The 8,091-nt window shown below is 43.8% G+C and overlaps 1 pseudogene; it reads right to left on the bottom strand.

Moving 5' to 3' along the window:
* Window positions 1-5,418: 5,418 nt before the first annotated feature.
* On the bottom strand, window positions 5,419-5,844 carry LOC147344741 (large ribosomal subunit protein uL11 pseudogene; annotated as a pseudogene).
* Between the last annotated feature and the right edge of the window lie 2,247 nt (window positions 5,845-8,091).

Genomic DNA, 8,091 nt, shown 5'->3' on the forward strand with positions numbered 1-8,091 from the left:
GCAGGTTCCTTACCGCTAGCACCACCGGGAAGTCTCTTATGCCTCTACTGCTGAAACTTGTTTCTATAGAGAAATACTAACTTTTCCTCTTAAAAGTGGAATTATCAAATTTTCACTGTGTGTAAAAAGAAATATCAAATAATCATTAAATAAATAAATGCTCTCTGTATAGAATTTTAAAGTTTCCTTCCCTTTTATGGATTAATTGTATCAGCATACACACTACATTTTCTTTATCCATTCATCTGTCAACGAACACTTGGGTTGTTTCACAACTTTGGCTCTGAGCCCTGCTTTTGAATTATTGTTTGGACTTTGATGAGAAGTACCTCTGTTGTTCAGGGTGTGCCCAAAGTTTTATTTTGTATTTTGATCACTTACGTGTTTCTAGTTGGTCATCTAGAGTCAGAGCAGTTCATCGAAGGTGCGGAGACCGTCTCTCTGGGTTGCTCTCCATGACTTTCTGAGATGGACTAGGTCTCAGAGGCCCTGCAAACCGCGTCTGATGTCCTCCCCAGCTGCCACTGGACTGGTTCTCCTCGCATGGGCACTGCTGGGAAAAGCACTGCTGCTTGAGGACCTGTGTCCTTCTGCTGTGGACGATGTTCAATTGTCAGGAGGCAAATGAGTTCAAGTTTGCAATCATTAGGCTTTCAACCATCAACGCTGATTAGGTCTCTCCATAACAAAACAGAAGTTCACTCTCTCTCCTGGTTAACAAGCTTTCAAACATTAGAAGATTGGTTTTCTGTCTTCCTGAAAGTGTCTCTTATGAACAGCAAAATGCCTTGATTGTTGACTCTAATCTTCAAATCTAGATGGGATAATCCAATCTTCCCCTGCCCACCTTGCCCAATCAGGCTACAATTGTGTGGGGTCTGTTGCTATGTTGAGCAAAAATGGCATAAACAACACAGATTGAATTTACTGCTGTAACTAAGCAGGACCTCAGGATTGGGGGGTGAATTCTCCTCCTGTCTTCCCCTGCATCTTGTCTTTAGGAAATTTTAGCTTCCTAGGCCTTCTCCAAGTTCCAAAGAGTAAATCTAATCAAAGAAGTGAGAACATGCATAAAGAAAGAAAAACAGCCAAAAAGAGATAAAATAATAATAGTTTAACCATTAAACAAAGTCAGTGTCCTTTAGTCCCTCCACAAGGGGTCTAGATAATATTCTGGGCCAAGCCCTGTGAGCTGTTTCACAGATACTGAAAACCCCATCAGGTGGAAGAGGTCACGGGCATGTAGACCCCAGACCAGTAGGAACCAGAAGGTTAATGACGTTGACTGCTGGTTATCTCAACACCAGCCAATCAGAGGAAGGTCCACAAGCTGATCACACAACCCCACAACCACCCCTCCCCCACTCTTTTTCCTTCACTTAAAATTTTTTTAAATTTTATATTGGACTATAGTTGATTTATAATGTCTTAGTTTCAGTTATACATTTATATATATCTATTCTTTTTTTCAGATTCTTTTCCCCTTTAGGTTAATACAGAATTTTTTTTTCCCCTATGCTGTGCAGCTTATGGAATCTCAGTTCTCTGACCAGGGACTGAACCTGGACCCCAGTGGTGAAAGCCTGGAATCCTAACCACTAGGCCACCAAGAAACTCCTTAGGTTATTACAGAATATTGTGTAGAGTTCCCTGTGCTATATGGTAGGTCCTTGAGGATTGTCTATTTTTTTGGCCTTACCATGTGGCATGTGGGAATTGTAGTTCCCTGACCAGGGATCAAACCCACGCCTCCTGCATTGGGAGTGAAGAGTCTTAACCACTGGACTACGGGGGAAGTCCTGATTGTCCATTTTATATGTGGTAGTGTGTATATGTTAACCCTGAACTCCGAATTTATCTCTCCACCCCTCACATTTCCCCTTTGGTAACCATAAATTTGTTTTCTATGTCTGTGAGTCCATTTCTGTTTTGTAAATAAGTTCACTTGTATCATCTTTTAAGATTCTACACAGAAGTGATATCATATTGTGTCTGTCGTTCTCTTTCTGACTTGCCTCACTTAGTATTATGATGTCTAGCTCCACCCGTGCTGCAAGTGACACTGTTTCATCCTTTTCAAGGTTTTGTAACATCTCGTTGTGCGTATGTACCACATCAACTTTATCCACTCACCTGTTGATGGACATGTAAGTTGCTTCTGTGTCTTGGCTAGTGTAAATAATACTGCTATGAACATAGAGGTGCATGGATCTTTTTGAGTTGTGGGTTTCTCCTGATATATGCCCAGGAGTGGGATTGCTGGATCACAGAGTAGCTCTATTTTCAGTTTTTTAAGGGCCTTCCATGCTATCCTCCATAGTGGCTGCACCTTATATTCCTACCAACAGCCACACCCCATCTTTAAAAACTCTTCCCTGAAAGTCACTGGGGGAGTTGGGGCCTATTGACCACTAGCTGCCTGGACTCCTTGCTTGTCACCTTGTTCCCTTTCCTTCCTCATGACCTGGTGTCAGGAGACTGGCTTTACTGTGTGCATGTGAGCAGACTCAAGCTTGGTTCAGTAACAGTGTGTTCAGTGGGGAAAGCAGAACTATCACTTCTCCTCTTCTCTCTCCCTCCTATGAATGCAGCTTAAGATAACTGTACTGCAGAAATATCAGCAGTGTGAAATTAAAGTGCTTTGTCAATACAATCCTTTCAGCTGAGGATCACACGGAGAAAATAATAAACAGATGCCAGGACCTAGGCTCACAGATTCTAATTCCACAGCACTGAGCTACAGCCTAATTTGAACTTTCTTGTTGACACGCTTCTGATGGAAATCTCTGGGTGAGATGGGCTGCCCAGGCTGGTGCAATTGCTGTTATTCATTTCCTAAGTTGTGTCCAACTCTTTGTGACCCCAAGAACTGTAGCCCACCAGGTTCCACTGTCCATGAGATTCTCCAGGCAAGAATACTGGAATGGATTGCCATTTTCTTCTCTAGAGGATCTTCCCAGATAAGGGATAGAACCCACGTCTCCTGCATTGGCAGTAGGGTTCTTTACTAGTAAGCCACCGTGGAAGCCCCGCTGGTGCAGTTCAGTTCAGTTCAGTTCAGTCGCTCAGTCGTGTCCGACTCTCTGCGACCCCATGAATCGCAGCACGCCCCCTGTCCATCACCAACCCCCGGAGTTCACTCAGACTCACGTCCATCGAGTCAGTGATGCCATCCAGCCATCTCATCCTCTGTCGTCCCCTTCTCCTCTTGCCCCCAATCCCTCCCAGCATCAGAGTCTTTTCCAATGAGTCAACTCTTCGCATGAGGTGGCCAAAGTACTGGAGTTTCAGCTTTAGCATCATTCTTTCCAAAGAAATCCCAGGGCTGATCTCCTTCAGAATGGACTGGTTGGATCTCCTTGCAGCCCAAGGGACTCTCAAGAGTCTTCTCCAACACCACAGTTCAAAAGCATCAATTCTTCGGCGCTCAGCCTTCTTCACAGTCCAACTCTCACATCCATACATGACCACAGGAAAAGCCATTGCCTTGACTAGACGGATCTTTGTTGGCAAAGTAATGTCTCTGCTTTTGAATATGCTATCTAGGTTGGTCATAATTTTCCTTCCAAGGACTAAGCGTCTTTTAATTTCATAGCTGCAGTCATCATCTGCAGTGATTTTGGAGCCCCCAAAAATAAAGTCTGACACTGTTTCCACTGTTTCCCCATCTATTTCCCATGAAGTGATGGGACCAGATGCCATGATCTTCATTTTCTAAATGTTGAGCTTTAAGCCAACTTTTTCACTCTCCACTTTCACTTTCATCAAGAGGCTTTTGAGTTCCTCTTCACTTTCTGCCATAAGGATGGTGTCATCTGCATATCTGAGGTTATTGATATTTCTCCCGGCAATCTTGATTCCAGCTTGTGTTTCTTCCAGTCCAGCATTTCTCATGATGTACTCTGCATATAAGTTAAATAAGCAGGGTGACAATATACAGTCTTGACGTACTCCTTTTCCTATTTGGAACCAGTTTGTTGTTCCATGTTCTGTTCTAACTGTTGCTTCCTGACCTGCATACAAATTTCTCAAGAGGCAGGTCAGGTGGTCTGGTATTCCCATCTCTTTCAGAATTTTCCATAGTTTATTGTGATCCACACAGTCAAAGGCTTTGGCATAGTCAATAAAGCAGAAATAGATGTTTTTCTGGAACTCTCTTGCTTTTTCCATGATCCAGCGGATGTTGGCAATTTGATCTCTGGTTCCTCTGCCTTTTCTAAAACCAGCTTGAACATCAGGAAGTTCATGGTTTACATATTGCTGAAGCCTGGCTTGGAGAATTTTGAGCATTACTTTACTAGCATGTGAGATGAGTGCAATTGTGTGGTAGTTTGAGCATTCTTTGGCATTGCCTTTCTTTGGGATTGGAATGAAAACTGACCTTTTCCAGTCCTGTGGCTACTGCTGAGTTTTCCAGATTTGCTGGCATATTGAGTGCAGTACTTTCACAGCATCATCTTTCAGGACTTGAAAGAGCTCAACTGGAATTCCATCACCTCCACTAGCTTTGTTCGTAGTGATGCTTTCTAAGGCCCACTTGACTTCACATTCCAGGATGTCTGGCTCTAGGTGAGTGATCACACCATCGTGATTATCTGGGTCATGAAGATCTTTTTCGTACGGTTCTTCTGTGTATTCTTGCCACCTCTTCTTAATATCTTCTGCTTCTGTTAGGTCCATACCATTTCTGTCCTTTATCGAGCCCATCTTTGCATGAAATGTTCCCTTGGTATCTCTAATTTTCTTGAAGAGACCTCTAGTCTTGCCCATCCTGTTGTTTTCCTCTATTTCTTGGTGCAGTAGGAAGTCCTAAAGAAAGTATGTCACCATTGAATGAAATAAGCAGGAAGGGGTGAACCATGACCTGGACCCTAACATGGAAGGGTTGTGGCCAAGCCGTGGGTCCAGGGCTGAGCAAATGTGTGAACCAGCTTCTAGTTCTCCTGCCGACAGGTCCATGACAACCCGTCAAGCTGCCTCGTGCTGCTGTGGATAAGCAGAGCCAGGATCGGAGTTCCTGACAAGCACCTACCTGGTACCTACCTAGTGTATATGTAGTGAAGAAATTGCCCCCTCCACCTGCAACAGATCTTCCCCTACAGCTCTTGGAGAGACCCACTCCTGCCGACGCCTCAATTTGGACTCGCAACCTGCAGAACTGTCAGACAATTCATTTCTGTTGTTTAAGCCTGCAGGTTTGCCATACTTTGTGATGCAGCCCAAGAAAACTGCCACAACCAGGATTTTGTTGTTGTTGTTGTTGTTGTCTTGTTTTCACTTTGGCTGTGCTGGGTCTTCATTGCAGCTCTATGGGGCTTTTAGTTGTGGCACACGGGCTGGAAGTTTGCCAGGCTCAAGCTCACAGCACTCAACTACACCACTGTTGATGTCATCTATGATGCGTTGGGGTGGCAGCCATCAACATCGCAGCCCACTGACTGGGCAATCCCCAGGATCTCTTTAATGGTTCCAGAGAGTTCTCTAGCTAGAGGTCGATGATGCATCTGCCTGGCAATGTTGACCATCTCATTAAAACTGATGTTTCCACTGTATCTAGTGTTTTTCTGCTTCTTCCTGTCTCTTGGCAGTTCCTTGAGGGCTTCAGCAGTTCCATAAGAAGTAGAAGGTACCACTCAATCTGGGCCTGTCTGCTCTGAATGATCAGTTTCACTGTATCCTCAGACCCTTCCAATCACCAGTTGCCTTGGTGATGTCATCACCAGCCTCTTTTGGAGACAGACCCTGGGGCCAGTCTTGGGGGCCAGGGCAGATATGGTACCGACCTCCCCACTATGCACCTCACTATATGACTCTGGTCTCGTTGGTGTTGAATTTAGGTGGCATAGAGGAGGCAGATGGTGTCAAATCAACCTGGATTCCTGATAACCCAAGAAAGTAGCATCTTTGCCTCCTCAAAGCCGAAAATGTTGTCAAGTTTTTTCACAGAAGGCAAATTACTGTTATCTTAAACATGTATGCAATGGATTCTATCTCCTGAGCTATATAAAAAGATGAGGTTCATCTCATTTACATAAATAGTGGTTCCCTTGTGATGCACAGCACAGCCTGCTTTTTTGGTTTTTTGGCCAGTCCCACAGCATGCCAGATCTTAATTCCTGCAGGAGGGACTGAGCCTGAGCCCCCTGTGTCTGAAGGGCAGAGTCTTAACTACTGGCCCACCAGGGAAGTCCCACAGCCTGCTTTCATAGTTATTCAACAATAAAGCTGTTTTCTTTATTTCTACATCTGGGAAGAGGATTTTCTGGATTGGCAGAAGACTTTATTTTTAATTTTACCCATACCAGCTTTTGAGAAGTAACTGGTCAAGAATACGGTTACATGATTTCACCCCCAAAATAGTGATAAATCATTGTCCTTATGATTCCATTTTTGAAAAATTACATTTTTATCTAACATGAACAATATCCTGTTAAAAAGGTAAGATTGCAGGTATCCATTTTTTCAATTTATATGTACCTTCTGATTTTTCTACTGTTTTTAATGCATTGATTGTGTAATCTAGAAAAGCTACAATTCCTATTCTCTTTTCCTTCCTTGGAGAAACCATATGCCCATGATTGAACATTTTTTATCATGGCTGAACATTTACTATATCCTAGCATTTTAATGAAACATAGTATTTCAACAGTTAAAACTGGACATGGAACAACAGACTGGTTCCAAATAGGGAAAGGAGTACGTCAAGGTTGTATATTGTCACCCTGCTTATTTAACTTATATGCAGAGTATATTATGCAAAATGCAGGGCTGGATTAAGCACAAACTGGAATCAAGATTGCTGGGAGAAATATCAATAATCTCAGATACGCAGATGACACCAGCCTTATGGCAGAAAGTGAAAAAGAACTAAAGAGCCTCTTGATGAAAGTGAAAGAGGAGAGTGAAAAAGTTGGCTTAAAACTCAACATTCGGAAAACTAAAATCATGGCATCTGGTCCCATCACTTCATGGCAAATAGATGGGGAAACAATGGAAAGAGTGACAGACTTTATTTTGGGGGGCTCCAAAATCATTGCAAATGGTGACTGCAGCCATGAAATTAAAAGACACTTGCTCCTTGGAAAAAAGCTATGACCAACCAAGACTGCATATTAAAAAGCAGAGACATTACTTTACCAACAAAGATCAGTCGAGTAAAAACTGTTTTTCCCAGTAGTCATGTATGGATGTGAGAATTGGACTATAATGAAAGCTGAGTGCCAAAGAATTGATGCTTTTTGAACTGTGGTGTTGGAGAAGACTCTTGAGAGTCCCTTGGACTGCAAGAATCCCAGTCAATCCTAGGGAAAATCAGTCCTGAATATTCATTGGAAGGACTGATGCTGAAGCTGAAACTCCAATACTTTGACCACCTGATGTGAAGAACTGATTCATTGGAAAAGACCCTAATGCAGGGAAAGATTGAAGGCAGGAGGAGAAGGGGACGACAGAGGATGAGATATTGCTGCTGCTGCTAAGTCTCTTCCGATGTGTCTGACTCTGTGTGACCCCATAGACGGCGGCCCACCAGGCTCCTCTGTCCCTGGGATTCTCCAGGCAAGAATACTGGAATGGGTTGCCATTTCCTTCTCCCAAGGATGAGATGGTTGGATGGCATCACCGACTCAATGGACATGAGTTTGAGCAAGCTCAGGGAGTTGGTGATGGACAGGGAAGCCTGGCATGCTGCTGTCTGTGGGGTGGCAAAGAGTCAGACAGGACTGAGCTATTGAACCGAACTGAACTGTTAGTATTTCAGTTAAGGAAATGGCAACCTACTCCAGTATTCTTGCCTGGAGAATCTCGTGGACAGACACGACTTAGCCACTAAACCACCACCACCACCGAACAGGATACACTCCTTCCCCTCTCTGGTTTGTCAGAGATCCTCAGATCTAACCTAAAATACCTCTGGGAAGGGAAATGACCAGGGATCCAGGAGGCAATCACACAGCACCCCACCTGAGGCCCTATCTTTCCTTGACCCCTAACAGGAGTTAACAAATGGGATATTGATTCCGGCCTGGCATGCTGCGATTCATGGGGTCGCAAAGAGTCGGACACGACTGAGCGACTGATCTGATCTGATCT

This window comes from Bos grunniens, chromosome 25 (genome assembly GCF_055505025.1).
Source record: "Bos grunniens cultivar Pamir isolate PY7600 chromosome 25, Bosgru_T2T1.0, whole genome shotgun sequence".
NCBI lineage: Eukaryota > Metazoa > Chordata > Mammalia > Artiodactyla > Bovidae > Bos > Bos grunniens.